The sequence below is a fragment of the Rhinolophus sinicus genome, linkage group LG01 (assembly GCF_036562045.2).
Source record: "Rhinolophus sinicus isolate RSC01 linkage group LG01, ASM3656204v1, whole genome shotgun sequence".
NCBI lineage: Eukaryota > Metazoa > Chordata > Mammalia > Chiroptera > Rhinolophidae > Rhinolophus > Rhinolophus sinicus.
This window is the reverse complement of record NC_133751.1, coordinates 2,259,659-2,279,996: the sequence shown is the minus strand read 5'-3', so window position 1 is coordinate 2,279,996 and position 20,338 is coordinate 2,259,659. Positions and strand designations below refer to the sequence as shown.

The following is a 20,338-nucleotide window of genomic DNA, read 5'->3' as shown; positions in this document are numbered from 1 at the left end:
GATGTGCTCGATCGCCAGTGGGACCAAATATTTCCCAATCACCCCCTCCCTGGCCAGTGGTTTGTGGGTCAGTTTGTCTTAAAAGGCCTTTCAAAGACACTAATAGTCCCAAAGTTTTCCTTAGTCTTTCAAAAGTGCCCTCATTATCTGTCCCGAGTTTTCCAGTGAGAATTTATGGGAATATTTCTACTTCCTTCCAGCTGAATAGTTTACAACCGCTTTTGTCTCCTTCTGGGGCCCCTCAAATCTACCTGTTCCTAGGAGAGTAAGACGCAGAGTAAACACACCAGAGACCTGAATGCACTCAGCTGCTGTCCTTTATTCTGTGACTCAAGAGCTTTCGAGCTCTTGGGCCCCCTCCCACCTACATACCGAAGGGCAAGCCCAAGACTTTTGAAAAGTGTGAGGTGTTTGCAAACACCTGGCCGGCAGTTTGGAAACAGTTTGTCCCCGCTGCTTAAAAACTGCACCCAAAAGAGCTGGAACTGCCTCCCCAGAGAGGGTCGCTGGACCCAGGTGCACTTGACCTGACCCTTCCTGAACAGCCCTGCGCCAGGCTATGGCCATTCCCCAGCCCCGCGTGGGAGGCTGCTCTTGATGAATGCAGGCAGGGCGGAGGAAGAGGCTGACCTCTAATGGTGTCATGTCGCCCAGTGGGCTCCCGGTACCTACCGTGGTGAATCTGCCCCCACCGACCTCTGCTTGAGTTGAGTGTCTTTGGTTGTTTGCATCCTTGGCCCCTGGAAGCTGTACTTCCTTCCAGAATCTTTGATTTCTTTTCAGATTTCTAGTCTCTACGCTTTGCACACGTTTCGAGGGGGGAAAAGTACATTGCATGAGCATCTACAGACGTAATCAAATTATTCAGGAAAGTCTCCACTTAACATAATGGAGGAAATACTCTCAAAGTCTGTGAGAATGCTCCCTTCTGTATATCATTGTAGATTTGGGAGAAACAGTAAGTCAGTTTTCTTTTCCATTTGGAATTTCTTTAGCCGCTCTTGCAATTGCAGTGTTCTGGATTTCAGGCACCCAAAGACACTGAGAATGGGCAGCCCATAAAATCCTCCAAATCAATCAATCAATATGGAGAGCCAGGCTGGAAGGCAGCACACGTACACAAAGGAGTGAGTGAGCCAGCCCGTGCCACGTGTGCTCTAAACCTACTCCCCTCTGTAACTAAATGTGGTGGGACAGCAGGCCCCTTTCAAGATGACTTTCCCCATCACCAAGAGTAAGACAAGGTGCTTTTCTTTGTTGACACTCTCCTCCCAGAAACCCCAGGCCTTCTCTGTCCTCTTGGCTGTGTTTCATCTGGTTTTGCCTGGTTTACTTACAGCGGCGTCAGCCCAACCATCTCAGGTCAAGCTCGGCTGACTGGCAGCCTTCTGCCACCCGCTATGTTTGCAGAGCTTGGCACAGACATGCTCAATAGACATGAGTGCACTGTCAGGGAATTGCAGCCCAAAACGTGGGGTCCAGCAGGTGGGAGGAAAGCGCTAACCCTCAGTGGATGGCCCAGACGTTCACAGGTTGTCAGGAGTCCAGGGGAACTGGCCAGCCGGACACTGGCCAGCGTTAGCACCACCCAATGGAGCACCTACTTTGCCATCATCTCCTGCGTCCCACTGCTCTGGGGTGCGTTTGCTCTGTGACTGCCTCGGTGATGCCCACACCCCTCAGTCCAGGCCCTGGGGAATCCTGGTCCTGGGGACATTGGGACTGGGGTGGGGGACCTGGGGGGTCCGGAGAGGCAGCCACAGGACAGGCAGGGCAGAATTCCAACATTTTGGCTTTCACAAACACACTCACTCACACACACACACACACCAACAGAAACTTGCTATTCACGGACTACTGGCCCTTCCAACTGCAAAGTTCTAGGGTTTCTACTTCCCATGTCTGCTTCTGTCACAGTGAGCAGTCACTGATGGACTGATGGGGGTGCCTGATATTACAGCAGGTCGGTAGCTGATACCGTGCCTGAGGACCCAAGAGGACATAAGGTGTCTGTCTCCTGAACCCATGTTCTGAAGACAGCTGTCTTAAAGGAAGCTGGGGGTGGAGCTGCAGGATGGAGACAGGTGAGCAGCAGTGACTCACCAAGGGCCCAAAATAGATGCATCAGCACTCAGTGTGGGAGCTCCTTTCAGAAAAGCAGCATTAAGAAACCAGGTGGGGTGTGGTCACTTGTCCTGCCTGCAGCCCCAGAGTAAACCAGCTGGAAACCTCAGGTAGAAGGAGCAGCGTGCTTAAAATGCCAGTTTTGCACTATTTTACTGGTGGTGCCACGCAATCAGGGAGAAAAGTTTCAGCTCCTTCCACATCACAGAGCGGAATCCTCTGGGTTGCTCTGGCCTCGTGCAGACCTGGGAGCAGGGCCAGGGGCCCCAGAGTGGGGCCCGGGGCTGGCCACAGCCTTTCTTCTGGGCTTTCCTCAGGGGCTACACAGAGCACCCCGATTCCTTCTGGGAGATGCTAGACTTCTACGTGGGGGCTCTCATTGTCTCCAGGGCATCCACTGGCATCAGGCACGATAAACTATGTATTTTTTTATTACTATTCAATTATTCAAAAAATATGTGAGTTTCTACTCTTCACAGGAACTTTGCAAGAACTGCACCAGGCAGTGAAAGGAAGCTTGGGACTGCCTTGAATTGTGACAGACAGTACTCTAGCAGGGACAAAGAGGGATGGGAAGGTGCAGGTCCCGAGGGCATGCTGAGGGAATCGCCACCAGGTGTCCACCCAGGCTCATGAAGCACCTACTGTGTGCCGCAAAGTGGGAAGGGAACAGACAAGATGCCTTCTCTCAAGGGTTGTCATCTAGTTAAGGAGACAGCGTGGGGACTTCTGCTGTTTCCCAGGAGAGAAGGCAGAGGGCGTGGACACAGGGCATGAGGTGTGGTGGGTTGGCTCAGGGGGAAGGAGAGGACAGAAGAGATGGGACCAGCTCCGAGAGTGGTGGAAATAGTCAACATTGTCCGATGTCCACGGGCAATTTATTGCTCAAATGGCTGTGTGATTTTTCTCTGAAGGTGCTTGGGTGAGGACGGTGTGACACAGTGGGTATCTGGGCTTCACCAGGGTTAGGGCTCTGCCAGGAGAGGGTGGTAATGGGGGGAAAAGGGGCTGGGGGTGTCGGCCTGGCAGGGAACCTGGTCCAGAGCGACACTTCCATTGTGGGAGGTCCTGGTGGCTCAGGAAGTTTAAGCAGTTTGTCAACTCCAGACCTTGGTGGAGACGCAGGGGATGCCCCCCACCACCCCACCCTGACCCCGGTTCTCCCGGCAGGGCTAAGGAAGGAACTGGCAATGACAGGGAGGCTGGGACATGGCTCTCTCTGTGGCTTCTAGATGGATAACTTTCAGCGACATTAAGTGGGAACAAGAGGAAACGCTCCCTCAGCAGAGTGGTCTTTTCTTATAAAGCACTTTGTTTTTCTCAGTATAAAAATCAGTAGGAAACGTTCAGTAAAAAATTTAGAAACTATGTAAAGGTGAAAACAGAAAGCACAGGTAAGGAATGCTGTTGACGGCATGGTGTTCCCCACCAGTCTTTCCCGGTACATGATTACATCCTGCCTTTTCCCCAGCCACACTGAGGAAGCATCTTGCCAGGTCATTAAGTGGTCATTAGAATTGTGAGTTTTAGTCCTCTGCCTGGAATTCGTTATGGGAGTGGCTGTCCCGTCCCATTTAACCCCTCCTCATCCTCCTCCTCCGAGCCAGCCAACGTCTTGGTCACTCAGAGGGGCCTCTCCTCCCGTGCTGTCCAGAAGACTTGCTTCTCTGAGAGCATCCGGGTCAAGGCAGGACAGCTGGACCAGCCCGTTCAGGACAGCCCAGCCCCTGAGGAAGGGGGTGGGCTCTCGGGGCCAGGAGTGGAGTCTCAGACTCGGAGGGGCTCCCAGATGCCCCTGGCTACCACAGAAGAGCGCCTCATACCCTGTTGCCAAGGTGACGCAGAGGTCTCTGATGGCCCAGAAGGACACACCGTACCTCCTTGCTCAGCGTCCAGCTTTTCAGTACAGTCTGCAAAGGTGTTCTCATTCTTTCTGACCTAGTTTCCATGGCTTTCGGTATTGTTGTTATTTGTTTTAAAAGACACACACACAGAGATTTACGTCACAAGGAGGCAAAGACAGCATCATCATCAACTAATAAAAACGACCATGAATTAGTCCCCAGGGCAAGCGCCCTGTAATAACAGGGACATTGTGACAACTAATGGGCCATGCGATGATAGAGGACGTGGGACAAAGTGGGACAGAGCCCAGGGGCACTAGCACACCCTCATCAAAGCTGTAGGTGGTCTCTGCTAAACCAGAAAGAACAAAAGTTTGGGGGGGTGGGGAGGGGAGTACACTTTTCTTGTATAGCCCAGCTCAATTAAAAACTGCTTAGAACAAGGTGTGAGTTGTAAGGTGGGCAGGGCCTCTTAGGACCAGCTGGACCAGGAAGAAGGTCCAACCAGCCCCACCTCAGGGCCAGGAGTCTCTGGGTCACTTGAAGGCCTGGAAGCAAATTTCTAGAACCTTCTTCTCACAAAGAAACCACAGATGTAAAATCAGCAGGGCAGGTTCAGGATCTGGGCCACCAAGACTGGAAACAGACTTCTCAGATCCCCAAACCTGTTCTCAGAACCGGTGTTCCGGTGCACAGAAGATGGGGTGGGCCGTCTCGGGTATCCTTTGGCAATGTCCCACAGCAGATGTGAGATGTTATGTGATGATGCAATGTGATGGGATCTATACAGAATCCAAAAGAAATGTAAGCACCTAAACAAATAGGAAGCACAGAGGCCGGGCATGCCCAGCCCTCTGCAGTGCTGCTTCCATCTAGAAAGGAAATCTCGGACCCTCTCAGGAAGCCCACGCTCTGCCGTGCCTGTAAATACCACGCAGAGTCCCAGCTGACTTCGGAACACTGGTTGAAAGATCCGTGTTCCCTCGTTACCCATGGCCGGCGGCCCAGAGCTGGCTCCCAGGACCTGGGACTGTCAGGAGCCGCTGGCCAATGAAGGAACCTGGGCTTTGTCATCTCCGAGGCTGGCTTACAGCCCAGCTCCCACTGTCTTAGCCCTGTGTTCCTGGGAGCCCCAACCACGGTCTCCTCTCCATCACCATGAGAAAGCCATGTCCACAAAACCACCCATCAAGATGGCTATTATTTTTTTTTAAATGAAAATAACAAGTGTGGGCAAGGCTGTGAAGTTGGAACCCTGTGCCCTGTTGGTTGGAATGTAAAATGGTGCAGCCATGCTGGAAAACAGTACGGAGGTCCCTCAAAAACTTCAATATGAGCTACCCTACGACGCAGCGACCCCACTTTTGGACAGAGACCCAAGGGAAGTGAAAGCAGAGACTTGAACACATACTTGCACACCTGTTCACCCAGCTGTATTCACTGCAGCCAGAGAGGGAAACAACCCAGGTGTCCATCGACAGGAATAGAGAAACAAATGTGGTCCGTCCATACGACGGGCTATTGCTCAGCCTTAAAAAGGAAAGACATTCTGACACCTGCTGCAACAGCCAGTCCCAAAAGGACACATAGCCTATTGAGTCCACGATTACATGAGATTCCGAGAATGGTCAAATTCAGAGACATTAGAACAGTGGTTGCAGGGGGTGGGGAGGGGGAGTTAGTGTTTAACGGGGACACAGTCTCTGTTCGGATTGAGTTAGAAATTCCGAGCTGGATGGTGGTAAACAGTAGACAGCAATGTGAATGAATTAAATGCCACAGAACTGGCCATTTAAAAGTGGTTAAAATGGTACATTTTATGTTATATATATTTTACCATAATAAAAACAATTTTTAAAAGCCTGGTGCAAGGGTCCAGCAAGAGCCTAAAACACCACAGGACCACCTGGCAGCCCCCCACCCCCACCCTTAGAAACCAGAGGCCACCTCTGTGACCCAGGCAGACCGGGCAGGTGCTCTCTGGGTGGACATTGGCTGCCTGTGCAGCCTGCCTGCCGGCTCTGAACCTAACACACGGCGGGTTTGTCCAACCTGAGGGCTGGAACCCACAGAGCTGCAGAAAGACCAACCACAGGGGCGGCCAGCTTGGAGTCGGGGCTTTGACACATGGTCTTTTACTTCTATTGTCAGTTACATCTGTGCCTCATGGTCATGTTCTTGTGCAAAAGTCAAATGGGACAGGAAAACCCAAAGCCCTTCCCTCCACCCCAGGTAACATGCTTCTTTCGGAGGAGAGCCGCACTCACACAGTTAGGGAACAGACATGTGGGCGGTGTGGGTGCCCGTATGTGTGCGTGTCTGTATGTGTGTGCCCGTGTGGGGGGGGGGTGCCTGTGTGTGCATGTGTGTGGATGCTCATGTGTGTGTGTCCATGTGTGTGTCTCTGTGTGTCTGTGTGTGCCCGTGTGTGTGCATGTGTGGTGGTGCCTCTGTGTGTGTGTGTGCATGTGGGGGGACTGCCGTGTGTGTGCTCGTGTGTGTGCATGTGTGTGTCTATATGTGCCGGTGTGTGTGTGTGTGTGTGTGCGTGTGTGTGTAGTGTGTGTGGGGGCTGCCGTGTGTGTGCATGTGTGTGCCCGTGTGTGTGTGTGTGTGTGTGTGTGTGTATGCATACGCACGTGTGCTTGGCTCTGGCTGTGGTCAGAGCTGTGTCCCTGCTTTGGGACCCCCTAGGACTGACTCCACTGACAAAAAGGGAAATGAACATTTTTGGGGTTATAGGCCTTGAGCATCCCATGGACTGGCTGGTGGCTGTGGGGACTTGAAGGTAGAATACTTTTCAGTGTAAAGGCATGGGGGCAGCAGATCACAGGCTGCCAGACAAGGACAGACCAGGAGCCAGAGCCCAAGGCAGGACAACCTGTCCTCACCATCAGAGGTCCCAGCCCAGGCAGCAGCCAAACCCACTGGGAGCCCAGCCTGCCTGGTCAACCTGACTGGTCAGCCTCCTGGGCAGTGTTCATTCAGGACACGTGACTGTGAGTAGGTATGGGTGTCAAGGAGCGTCCCCCTGAGGTGGAGTGGGTGGAGGGGCTCCAGTCCCACCCCCATCCTTTGGTCCGTTGGTCTGGCAGTGGCCCCAGCAGTCACCCCCCCACAGAGGGGAGCTCTCCCCAAAGGGTTACTGGGAGCCCTGCAGTCCCACAGATGCCCCTGGGTTGGACCCTGGAGGAGGGAGACCTGAAGGGGACCACGCCCTCAAGCCCTGGGGCTGAGAACCAGTAGCTCGGCCTGAGACATGCTGGCCCACCCAGCCCACCTGGTGTCTTTCGGGGAGCTGCCCCTCTCCTGCGCAAGGTGACCAGGGTGACTAAGTCCTGGGGAGGCAGTTGGCACTGCCGGGACCAGCACTGCAACGGGAGCCCAGCCAGGACCTCCCTGGTCTGGCCTGCAGATTGGGGACAGTGTCCATTGCCTCAAGGGCGAAGGTGGACACCCAGCAGTGCTCAGCTGGCCCAGAGTCCCGCATGGTCAGGGGTGAGCCTGCCCTCCCCAGGTGGTGCCCACCTTCCCGTCAGTGGCCCAGTGAACCCACCGGGCCCCACCCACACTGGCAAAGCTTCAGAGGGGAGCTGGGTGGGGACAGTGAATTATTAAAGCAGAGCGTCACCCCTCAGCTAGGCCTGATCCTAAATGCACGGAGTCTCTGGAGAACTCAAGGGGCTTTCCACACAAGTTTGCAGGGGCAGGGAGGTGTGGTCAGCTTGTCACATACCTCTGGGAAAGGATGTCGGAGGCCTGGCTAGGTGACACTTCTGTCCTTGGACAGTGAGGTGGGACTTCTCCTTCAGGCAGGGACACTCGGTCACAGTGTGAGCTGGGGAGTTGGGGAGGCAAATCCCAGCCTTGTTCCAATTGGTGACCTAGAGCAGGTCAGGCCACCCTGGGGGACCCAGGCACTCCTCTCTGGGTCATTGTCCCTCCCGACTCCAACACTCACAGGTTAGGGGATAAATGGGGGGAAAGAAGAAAGGCAACAATTAAAAGGGTAGAGCACGAGGCGTCCCCCAACCAAAAACATCACTTCGTGTTAAAACTTAGATTGAGACAGGTTCTCTGGCTTGGCCAAGCCCTGGAGGGTTTTGGGAAGTAGTCACGTGTTTGCTTTGTTCCTCATTGTTTGCTGTCTTCCTCGTTGTTTCAGGAGAAACACCCATCCCGTACTTGGGCCTTTGTTACAGAATTTAAGTCGTTTTACTACTTCACCCGCAGTAAGTTTTGTGGTCTCCGTTGGGTATCATTATTACATCTTGGAGTTTTCAAAGATTGTTACTGCCACATTATTTCAATCAAAAGTCAACACAGTAATGATTTGGAATTCTAAAACTTTTTCCTGATCATAAAATTGAATATATACCATTATAAGAAATATATATATATATATATATAAAGAATCTGTAAGAAATAATAAACAATAAAGTTAAGATAATCTATAATTCTACCACCCAGATATCACCACTATTATTGTTTTGGTATATTTTTCTAGTTATATAAATATGTTACAAGTATTTTAAAAATAAATTTGGATTATACCCTATGAATATGAATAGTTTTATACCCTGTTTTTTCCTATGTACATAAACAGAATTTCCGTGTCATGTTTGATTTAAAGACATTATTTAATTGTCGACTATTTCATTATGTCAAACATATATTTAACATTTCCACTTATTTAACCTTTCTGCAATTTTTAGACATTTGTTGCTTTTACACATTACCATAAGCAATGTTATCGTGAGCACCTTTTCCAAATACCTTCATTCTTACATGAAATGTTTGTCAGGATAAAACCTTAAAAATGAAATTACCACGTTAAAGAGAAGAAATGCTCTTATAGCCTTGGGTACATGCTACCAAGCTACGAGGTGACTCCTGACTTTAAACCTGGCCATCATGTAAGCATTTTCATTTAGAAAATATTTTTGCTAATTGCAGAGGTGGAAATAGTCTCTGTATTTGTTTCCTGGGGCCATTGTAACAAAGCATCAAAACACAGAGGGCTTCAAACACCAGCAATGTATTCTCCCAGGTCCGGAGGCCAGGATTCGGGATCCAGGTGTCCCAGGGCTGTGCCCCTCCCCAGGCTGTAGGGGAAGATCATCCCTGATGTCCCAGTAGGGTGAATGCTTTTCTTATTTCCTCTGGGAACTCTTTATATATAAAGGGTACTAGTCCTTTGTGTCTTTATTACACATATTTTCCTCACATTTGTCTTTGTGGGGTTTTTCCTGGACACCAAATGCTGCCTTTTGGGCTGTCACTACCACGGCACTCTTGCTCTGTGGTATCATTGCATGATAACGTTGTCAGGGATTCCATCAGACCACGTTCTCTGAGTGTGAACAGAGCCAGCCATCAGCAGAAGCGGAAGAAACCTGTGGCTGGTACTTCAGTAACTGAACTGGCATTTAAGAGTTTATCTTCATTAGTCTAGATGTCACAGATGAACGCTAAAGCAAAGAAATTGTTACTGCACCTAATAAAAGCATGGCTGTGCCTATCAAAGTCTCCGGTTGTGCAACAAAAGAGAAGAATGCAGGCTACTCCTGCAGGAGGAGGTCTCAAGTCCCCACTCAATCTTAACACCTGTGATAAAGGAGTGTAACTTTGAACTCATTTTTCTGTGACTGGGCTAAGGATGAAAGGTGAAGAGGACAGGGGCCTGACCCTCCCAGAGGCTGTCACCGCCTGCCTAGAAGGAGCTCTCAGGCGGGCCCTGGGACCAGGGGGGCCCGAGGTCCGGCTCCTGGCACCACCCTTCCTGCCCCTGGCCTGCCCCCTGCCTTCCCCTCCCTTCTCTCTTGTCCTTTCCAAGGGGTGGATTCTAAAACTCTGTGGGCAGGGGTCCCTGATAACTCCTTGAGGTCCCCGTTCACCATCAGGGTTCCAAGTGATGTCTCCTTAGTAATAGCACCGTGGAGCTTCCTGGTAAGAGGGCTGCTCAGCTGTGGGCCTGGGAGGACACGTTTCTTCTGCACAGGTGGCAGGAAGGAGCACATTGGGGCCAGGCCTGAGGCAGGGAGAGCAGTGAGGGGTGTGGGACGGTCACAGGGGCAGCTGTGGCCCAAGTTCTGCCTGGATCGTGCCTCCACTCCCTACTCTGGAGGAGGTGACCTGGAGAGCATGCAGGGTCCCCGCCACCCCTCAAGGTGCAGGCCAGCTCTGGCTACACTACAGGGGTCCAATCCTGTCCCCTTCACAGCCCCTGCCCAGGAAGGTATCATCAGAGCTAACAGAAGCACATGGGAGGTGACTTGAAAGGACCATGGGAGCCAGGGGTCACAGAGCGTGAACAATGGAGAGAGGGTCATGTCAGATGGGAGCACCCAAAAAAGTAGGTGCTGTATTAGTCAGGGTTCTCCAGAAAATAGAACCAATAGGACCAATAGGTAGGTAAATAGGTAGGTAGACAGACAGAGAGATTAGATAGATGCTAGATGCTAGATAGATAGATAGATACACAGATACATAGATAGATAGGTGATAGGTGATATGTAGGTGGATCTATTGTGAGGAATCCACTAACAGGATTATGGGAGCTAACAAGTCCTGAGGTCTGCTGTCTGTAAGCTGGAGACCCAAGACAGCCAGTGGTGACTTCAGTCTGAGTGTGAAGGCCTGAGAACCAGGGGTGACCACGTTCTACATCCTGGTCTGAGTCCAAGGGCAGGAGGAGAAGGGATGTCCCAGCTCAGGGGTCAGGCAGAGAGCCACGTGCCCTTCCCCCACCCTGGGGAGGCAGCCCTGCCAGAGTGCTCTGTGCAGCGCCCCTGCTGCTGGCCATGGGGCTGGGTCAGGGCCAGGAGAGAAGGGACTGCCACCCCCATACACCCCTCCTGCTGCCCCCCCAAGGCTGCTGGGGGTCACCAATTTCTTGGGGGGCTTGGCCTTGACAGGGAATATGACAGCTCCCTGCAACCTTGTGCTTTGTCCTGGGGCCTCCAGGCTCAGGGAGGAAGGGGGTCAAGCTGACACAGAGCAGCAATGGGAGTTCCCGTGTTTGATTCGGGGATCCTGCCTTCCTGTAATTTTATTTTATTCAGTACATGTGATTTAATTTTCTTTCTCTAGGGACTTCACGTAACCCCACAAATCAGAAAATTGTTTGTAGGCCCTTCAGGGTCGATATGGACCCAAACACATGCTCCCAAACACACATTCTCACACCCATCCCCACGTACGCAGCTGCACACACACACACCCTCACATGCGTGCTCGCAGCTCCCTCTGCACCCCCTCCTGTCCCGCCCCGGCACCATTTCCCACTTCCCTTCCCAGCCACCTGGCATCGCCGCAGGCCTCACGGCCGGCGTGACAGAAGTGGTGCCAGCGTACACTGGGCTGACCCGGGTAAACACACTGTGGCAATTTGCACAGGAGACTGCCTCTCGGGCCTGCTGGCCGTGCTTCCTGCCAGGAAGCCCGTGGTCCTGAGGCCCATTAGGACCAGGTCAGCCAACTGAGCAGCCACCAGCTGGCCGCTTGCCCGCCCACCGACGGCACAGTCCCCTGGCTGCTGGAAGCGGGCTGGGCTTGGGGCTGGAGCGGGGTAGGGTCTCCACCTTGCAGGAAAGGCCAGTGAGGACAACCGTGGCCACACCCAGGCCCAAAGACACCCCCGCCTGTCAGCTGAGGGATGTGAGCGCCCCGGGAGGCTCTGGGCTGCTGTAACAGGAAGGCCGAGCCCAGGGCGTGGGTCTGAGGGGCCCAGGCTGGAGGCAGGAGAAGGAATGGGGTCTGAGGCCGAGCGAGAGCCGGCAAGGAGATAGTCAGAGTGGAGAGTAGGGGCCCACGGGGCCAGGCTTCCTGCCCAGGCCTCTCCCCACAGGGGGCTCAGAAGGGGCCTGAAAAAGATCTCAACCTGACCCATCCCAGGCCCAACCAAGGTAACTACAGCACAGACAGACCCGTGTAGTGTAGCAAGCGCCGCTTTCTTCTAAACTGACCAGTGTCCTGGGAGAACAGCAGGGCCATGTCCTTGTGGGGGCACTCATCTGCAGGGTAGCCACTGAGGCTGAGGACCAGGTTCCCAGCAGGTGACCAGCCCGCCCCCTGACAACCTGCCGTCAGAACCCCAGGTGTGTCCTCCCAAACCCCTGCTGTGACCTGACACCACGCAGTTTCCCGCAGGAGCTGGGGCCTGGCCACTTCTGCCGGGGTCATTGGGTCCATGCTCATTTCACACAGGGACGGCCGGTCACTGCCCTCGTCCCAGTTCTGGAGGCACTGGCCACGCCCTCCTGAATGCCAGCCTTGAACCTGAGTCATAGAGTGTGTGTCCCGGTGACGGGCAGGCCGCAGCCATCGCAGACGACAGGTTCACACACAGGCTTCTGGGGCACAAGAAAGTCATTTTCTTTGGCCTCTGCCCCTGCCTGGGGCATTCTCAGGGACTGTCTGACACCCCGAGAGCAAAGTGCGACCGACAGGGCCGGGACGTAGTGGGTAAATCCTCAGCCTCCTTGCCCCGTGCGCATTGGGCAGTGGGTGCCCTCCACCCCTCCCAGCGACCTCGATGCCCATGGCAGCCAACAGTCAGCAGAGCATCTTCCCTTCCCACCCCCACTGGGCTTCCTGAGATCACCTCCAAGTAGGCCCCCCTCACCCAAGCCCTTGCCCTTTGGGTCACCCAAACTTGGTTTGACCGAGGTGACAGCTCTGAGCACCACAGGAGCCCCCCGGGGCAGACACCCAGGCCGTTTCCTTTCCTTCCAATTCTAGCGCGTTTGGAGCCTGGGGTGGGCGACCATGTGAAGAATGAAGACACTGCTCGTTCACGTGGTTGGCTCAGCAGCGTGAAGAAACAGTAGTCAGAGTTCAGGGTGGGGAGGGAGAGGACGGGGAGAGAGGGGACTTCTAGAGGCACAGTGAGCCCTTTGTCCTCAGACTTGTCATTGGATCCCAGCTGTGTCACAGCACAGGCTCCAGTCACCCTGTGACGTCGCCCAGTGTTTGCTCCCCTCCTCTCAGAGCAGAGCCCATGAACCCCACCTTATTTAGATCACGTTGGAAATAACTTCAGTCACAACAAATGGCTGATTTAATCAGAGAGCGGACTGGGGGTCCTATTAGGACTTGATCTGATGCAGCTGAAAAGCTCCCACCAGCCACAGCCCTGGTCTCGAGGGGACCACACCAAGGCGTCCATGCAGTGACCCGGGAAGTCCCACCAGCCACGCCTGCAGCTCCCCCAGCGTGACCATCCTGCAGCCTCAGGAAACCTGATATATTAAAATCCGAATTTAAATAAAATGCAAGTTCCTGAGGACTGATCTTCTTTGCACCATTGTTGCCAAAGGATTCCTTCCAATCTAGCCTGATCAATAAACACTCTTTTAAATGCGGCTTTCCCGACACCAGTCACAGCAGATGGGGTCCCACCCCCAGCTAGGTGCCCGTGGGACCGGAGAGGGCTGGGTGTGGATGCCGCCTGCTCCCTGTGCCCTCACGTGGTTGTCCCTCTGTGTGTCTGTGTCCTGGCCTCCTCTGACAAGGACACCAGTCCTAGTGGATCACAGCCTGCCCTAATGGCCTCATTTAACCGTAATCACCTCTGTAAAGGCCCATCTCCAAACCCACTCACATTCCGAGGACTGGGGTGGGGGGGTCAGGGCTTCCAAGGACACAGCCCATGACAACATGGGCGACAGGTGGGCTTCAATAGGACAGCTGCTGGGAATTCCCTCTTCTGTCAGCTTGTAGTCTGTCAGCTTGAAGTCGTGTTGTATCTTGTTTTCAGTGAAGGGGGAAGACTCCACATTTCTCTTCGGGGCTGAGGCGCCAGCGAGTACAGGAAGAGGACAATCGAGGAATAAATGCAGGCCCTTCCCAGCTCCTCTGCCTCATCATCTCAGATCTAATCATGTGTGGATCCGCCGTCCTGACGGCCTGCTGGTGGATTTTGTCTCGAGCAGCACGTGCAGACGGCGGGCAGCCCCACGAGCAGGTGGGTGTGTCACTGTCATCCAGGTTCTGGCAGCGAGAGGAGGTACCACTGGCTCGGGGGGCAGGCTGGAACCCCAAGAGGAGCGGGGTGCCCACACCCGGCCCTCCAGTCCGCGGGGGGGTGGAGGGGGGACGAGCTCCATCTTGTCTTTGACGGGCCTGCTCTCACACCACTGCAGAACTGCGTCCCGCGGCCCAACTGGCACCGATAAGGCCATTGTGCTTTTCTTCTCCTCAACACTAAAGTAAACAGTGCAGCCTCTTACCGACCAGCAGCCACTCTCAGGCCCCTGTCTCGTCCCCGTCTACCCAGACCTTCCCTCTGAGAAAGGAAACTCCATTCTGACACTGGTGTCCTCGAGGCCCCAAGTGGGCCAGGCCACAGCAGGGGCTCACAGAGTGCTGACGTGGCATCTGTCAGTCCCTTCTGGCTTCTTTCACCAGTATCTCCACCGGATGCCAGCTGCTGTGCCAGGGAAGGCACCCCTGGGGATGTCCAGGCCCAGGCTAACCCCCAAGACTCCAGGCCCTTGCAACAGGATATCTGTGTCTCTATTTTGAAAGCTCTTCTCTCTGTAACGACTTTCAAAAAAATTAACATGAACGAGCCAGCGTGTCAACAGAAGACAAGAGCTAGGATGGCCTTGCCGCTGCGCTGGGACCTGTGGTGACCAGGCAGTGGCCAGGCAGGGCCGGAGGGGAAGGGGCCCACACTCTCCCCAGCCCTGAGGTGGGACATGGAAGGGCTCCCAGCTTCCTGCAGATGTCTCTGCCCTCCTCCCCCAAGACTGGCTCCTTCTGCACAGGAACAGGGGAGAGCACCCAAGTCCCACACTGCAGGGCTGTGGGCAAGACTGGGAGGAGGAATTGCATCTCCAGAAAGTTCTTTCCAAGTGCAGAGTGATGTGTGAACCTGGGGGCTGGCTCTGACGTGTATCAACTTTCTCATTGATCACCCAGGAGTCAGGGCCTCTTGTCAGCAAGGTCCCTCGGATCCAGTGGAAGGAATTCAGGCTACCCCTTCCTTCTGTGCTGTTTTCCCAGCAGACCTGAAAAATGACTGAGGCAAAACCAGGCCTGGGTTTGGCACCAAATGTCCTTTTCAGCATGGCCTTCCTGAGCTGGGCTGCACAAGCCCAACGCCTCCAGGCCTGGACTCTGCCCCTCTGGCCACTCCCAGCTCCTGCTCCCAGCGCTCACTGTGTGTGATAACCACACGCTCTGCTCTGTACCTCATGCTTTGACATCTGTGGCCTGTTGACCCTGGCAGGACGGGCCTTCCCAGGGCTGTCCTATTCCTAGAGACAGTAAAAGACTCAGCCCATGAGCTGCCTTCCATATGCAAGCCCACCCACCCAGAGCCCACATGCCCACCTCCAGGCCATGGCCCATCCTAACTACCGCGGGGCCATGCACTTCCTGGCAAGGCCTATAAGCTAGCTCCTTTCTCCTGGGATCTCTGAGGAACAAGCTCTCTTTGCAGGGGCCGTGGCCTCCTGATCTGTTGGCCTCACCATACTGAATAAGAATAAAACCCACATTATAAAATCCTGCGCACACAGAAAGAAGAGGGCCTGGCCATCCCTACGCCCATGCCCAGGGGCAGCCTTGCCCTGACTGATGTGCTGCGAGTGTAGACACTCCCATCCCCTTGGCCCCAAAGGACCCCACGGTGTGAGCTACACGGCCCAGCAATCCCTGCACACGGGCCCAGCATTGCCTTCCATGGGACTTTGTGGGACCTGGTGCCCTTGCTGGGCACCCTCGCCCGTGTCCCCCTCATGTCACAGGGAGGGTCAGCCACCATGCAGCAGCTGATGCAGAGCCAGCCTCTCAAGGGGTCTGCTTTGGGTGTCCGCAGAGAGCAGTCAGCTGTGGGCAGTTTCATAAACATCCCGGGTCTGCCCACACCCCTGGAGCCGCTGTCTGAGTGCCCCAGACACCCGCAAAGGGACGGGGTGCGCAGGAACTGCCCCTGGCTGGCAAGACGGGGGCAGCATCCTCTGTGCTCACTGTCACGACCTCAGCGGGGAAGGGGACGCTGTATTTCTTCCCTTCGCCCTCTTCCCAGTGTGACATCACACCTCTGCTTATTTTCCAGCACATTCTGGTGGGATGGCTGCCGGAACCACACGGCCAACGCTTCCATCCTGCAGGGCCCATAATCCCTCCACATCCCCTCACTGCACAAAGCGTGTCACCTGTCATCCTATCCTATCTCTCTCCACCCCCGCCGCTGGCCACGACCCAGCCCCACTAATCCCCTAGCTCTGTCCCCTGTATTCCCAAAGGCCCTGCCCAACATCCGGCCGCTCAGGAGCTCGCTATGCCTGCCAGCAGGACTGGGGCTCACCACCCGCTTCCTGCCCCTGGAGCTCACCCTGAGCGGGTCTGGCCTCTTGGAGGGAAGAAGGGAGGGGCTCCATCCAGGGTTTGGCTCCTTGTTGCTCTGGCATGGCAATTTCCATCACCAGCAGCTCGACAGCGATGGAAAGCTCTGGAAAAGCTCCCTACCAAACCCTCTATGCCTAATGGAGCTGATGGGTGGTCCACAACTTTCCAACAAGCCTGCTAGACTGGCTGAGATTAAAAAGACAACGATACCACGTATCTCCCTGGGATTCACTTGTCCCGCTGGTGGGGGTGAACGGATGCCCCCCAAGACCCTGCACCCCATGGCTAGCGTGTATCCAACAGAAACGAGCGTCATATCCACAGACAGCTGCGTGCTGGGACGTCCGAGTAGCCGCAGTCCTCAGCCTCACTCAGAGCTGGAATCCGCCTAGACGGCCCCCTCCACAGAGGGGCTGAATGCGCGGCGGTCTGCTGGCTCCGCCACCGCGGGAAGAACGAGGCAAGTCTGCGGCCGAAGCTGCGTGGATGGCGGGAGCGGCCGTGGCACTGACTGAAAGCGAGTTCCCATTTACGTGATGTTCAAGAACAGAACTGGCCGGATAGAGCTCAGAGGAGTGGTGAGCCATGGGGGAGGGTGACGGGGGTGGGGGGACGCGGGGTCACCAGGGGCTCTCAGGAGCTGGGACGGCGTCTACATTGACCTGTTACACAACTATGGTTACGCAGGTGCAGACACGTGTGAAAATGAACTGAGATGGACACTTAAGACTTATGTGTGTCATGGTATGGAAGTTACACCTCAATTTGAAAACACGGGTGTGAATTTTCCAGAAGCAAAACCAACCTTGAAGACGCTAACGTGAGCCAGCAAGCAGACTTTCCAGGACCTGCCAGGGGGCCGTTGGTTTTACCTCGGGAGTCTTCTCTGGGAGGCTCAAACGAGCAAGCCATCAAGTGGAGGTGACACAGCCCTGGCAGCCTCGCTCCTGAGCCCCCCACCCCATGGCTCCTGGCAGAAGAGGTGCCTGAGCTACCCCAGGGGCCAAGTGTCAGCTGTGTGTGTGGAGGTGCCAGGTGGTGCTGATGGCTCAGGGCTCCAGGGACAGGAAGCACAGCTGTGCCTATAGGGTGCCCACAGCCCCTGGGGGACAGTTCCCACACTGCCTGATGGCTGAGGAGATGGACTCAGGGCACAGGGAAGCTGCAGAGCACACTCCTGGAGTCCCAGTGACCCTTCTTCTCCAGGTGGAAGAAAAGGAAGGCAGCTGGGCCAGGCGAGGGGACAACCAGGAGTCAAGGGGCAGAGAGGTGGGGAGATATGGGGACAGATGACTCAGGGACAGGAAAGTCATGGGATGCTGGAGGGATTATGGGGGAGAGACAGGGCCAGGTGTGAAGGCCCCCACTCCCATGGACGTGCCTCTTCCCTGCCGTGGGCCCAGCTCAGCCACAAGCTCTGAGGTGTGCCCACCAGCTGAGAACCTGGCACAGGTGTTCGCCCCTGAGACTCACTTTCCCCACCTGTGTAATTGGGGAAGCAATGTCCTCTGCCTCTGAGCTGCAGTGACAATGAAATTATGAGCATTACATAGTGCCAGTAGGTCAGCGTCCAGTCGTACAGAGCAACACAAACGAAACTGGCTCACTTGTCAGCCACGGGCCTTTAGCAGAACCGCCAGGGTTTTCTCTGTGTCAACAGCCTCGATGGAGCCACAAGCCTTCAGTGTCTGCGCCGATAACAGACTCCTGGGAGCTGGGACCCGTGGCAGCTTCCTTATCTTCCACGGCAGGCCTTTCTACTTCAGGGCTTTTCAAGCAGCCTGGGGCTCCTTAAATGGTCAGAGGAGGCCTGATTGCACCAGCCGCGCCATCAGCTCTGGGTTCAATCGCCTGCCACATGCCGCTGCCGTCTGCAGGTGGGAAGGGTCACCCCACCCAGCCTCGGGCATCACAGGCGCCCCCCCCACGTCCCCCGGCCCGGGGAGGAGGCGCTTCCTCAGCTCTCAGAGTTTGACTGGAGCTGCTCTCAGCTCCTGGAACGCACCCACCAGCCAGCGTCAGCAATTTACCAAATGAGCTCCCCTTTCCACTTGAAAATCAGCTCCACTGTCAGGTAAAGAAGAAACATTCCTGAAATCAAGGAACAGTCTAATTGGAAAAGGCAGGTGATTCATCTCAAGGGCCCCAAACACAGCAGACGCAGGGGGTGCTGTCTGAGGGCCATGGCCTTGTGCACCCCCCACCCCATGTGATCAGAAGGGAAGGCGACCCCTCCACAGGGGCCCCAGGCTGGCTGTCACGGCCGTCTGAGGAGCCTGGTCCCCAAGTTCTGAGCTCCAGCTCTGTATCGCTAAGTATTATCGATTGCTGTGCACAGACTTAATTTCAAGGCCCGATACACAAGACACACCACTGCAAGCCGGGATGAAGGGGTTAAAGAGTTTTATTACAGAGTGAAAGTAAGTAAGACAAGACAGAGATTAGGGGAATATATCATCATACCACTAACAAGCGAGGAGGCAAATCATCATACCACCAGGGCCCAGTCAATTAGCGTCGTAGAAACAGCACCGGCCTTTCAACAGCACGGGCGAAACATCGTGACACAAAACAGCACCGGCCTTTCATCAGCACGGGCAAAATCCCAGTCAAGTAAAGTCATCAACACGGGTGGAATATCTTGCAGCAGCCGAGGCGGCCGGCCCGGGGAACAACTGTGCCTGCCTCGGTTTTTCTGGGGTTTTAAGGACTTCACTAACAACAGCGGCAAGGAGCCAATAAGCATACGTCTCAGCAACACAAGGAACTGGTCTCGGATCTGGCTGGGAGCCGGGGCCAGTCCTTGGTATGAGATTAGATGTATCGGAGCTCGGCCCACCTGCGCCCAGGCGAAGGCCAGGCTCCACATCCTGTAAATATTTTCTTGGTCCTTGGGAGGGTAGCCAATCTTTCCAAGGCCAAGCACGTACCCCAGCCACTGTGAGAGTTTACATCCCCAAATGTTCCCAGGCAGACCTTCATATATTCTATTCCTTACAAGCTCTGCCACCCCGGCCCCCCTGGGGGTGAGGTCCGGGCTGCTATGGGACCTTTCCCAGGTCCATGAGCCTCCCACCCACCAGAGGGCTGCTGTGGGGGCTGCCTGCCTCGCTGCTGTGGGGATTGGGGTGTCAACAGCTAACTTGGGGCCCCTGTGCTGCAGGTGCCATGATGACGACAGCTTGGTGCTGGCTTTGCAGAAAGCCCCTGATAATGCTGCATGCGTGGGGGAGGGGTGCTTCCCGGTGCCCCTGAGGTCTGGTCAGCGAGACCTGTTGCCCTGCCTGTGTCTGATCTCTGCTGCCGGTTCTCTGTCCCCCTCGTCCTTTGTGACCCCAACTCCCATCGAAGGGCCATTTATTTGCTCCCCTCGGCTAACCTCATCTCTCCCCCTTGGGGTGGGGACTGTCAGGCACCTGGACTCACATCAAGACGGAGCAGCCCTGAGGGGTTCAAAGCCCATCCATCTGTCCTGAGTGGGGCTCTTCAGCCCCGCAGGTTGAACGTCCCCAAGACCCAGCAGCCTCTCCACCCCCCTTCGGCGCCTACCTCCTCCCTTCGTGGCCATTGCAGGTGGGTCTGGGCTGTGCATTTAATTCATACTTGGGGTTCCATGCTTTTCTTGCTCACTTATGACCACTGCAGAGCTGGGGCCGGGGAGGGGAGACCTGCTGCTGTGGCTACCCTGGGGGGCTGTCCTGAACTTTCCAGAAAGTCCGGGAGCCCCCTAAACCCCCCTTCTTCAGAGCTTGACAAACGCCTGCTCACTCTGCTGCATCACTCCATGCTTCCTGCCCAGGCGCCCAGGAGTGAGCTTCAAGGCAGCCTTCCTGAACCGCCCCATTCACTGTCTGTTGAGTCTATCCCTAAACTGACCCTTCCCCCTGCCCAGCCAGGGGAACTGGCTTGGTCTTGACCATTTTCTTCCTCTGACATCTTCCTGGTGAGGAGGAGCCATCAAAGCAATTGGCAGGACAGCAGGACGAGACCTCAGGACCCTGGAGGGAGAG

General features: G+C 55.0%; 1 long non-coding RNA gene across 3 annotated transcripts; it reads right to left on the bottom strand.

The window, feature by feature from the left end:
- Nucleotides 1–13,006: 13,006 nt before the first annotated feature.
- On the bottom strand, nucleotides 13,007–19,980 carry LOC141569983 (uncharacterized). Of its 3 annotated transcripts, none has more exons than XR_012493743.1 (3): nucleotides 18,823–19,952; nucleotides 18,359–18,419; nucleotides 13,007–18,118 (listed from the first exon to the last, which is right to left on the bottom strand). It is a non-coding gene; the product is annotated as an uncharacterized LOC141569983 (long non-coding RNA). The 3 variants fall into 3 exon arrangements; XR_012493742.1 differs by having other exon boundaries at nucleotides 13,007–13,210; nucleotides 13,573–18,419; nucleotides 18,823–19,930; XR_012493741.1 differs by having other exon boundaries at nucleotides 13,007–18,419; nucleotides 18,823–19,980.
- Nucleotides 19,981–20,338: the final 358 nt, after the last annotated feature.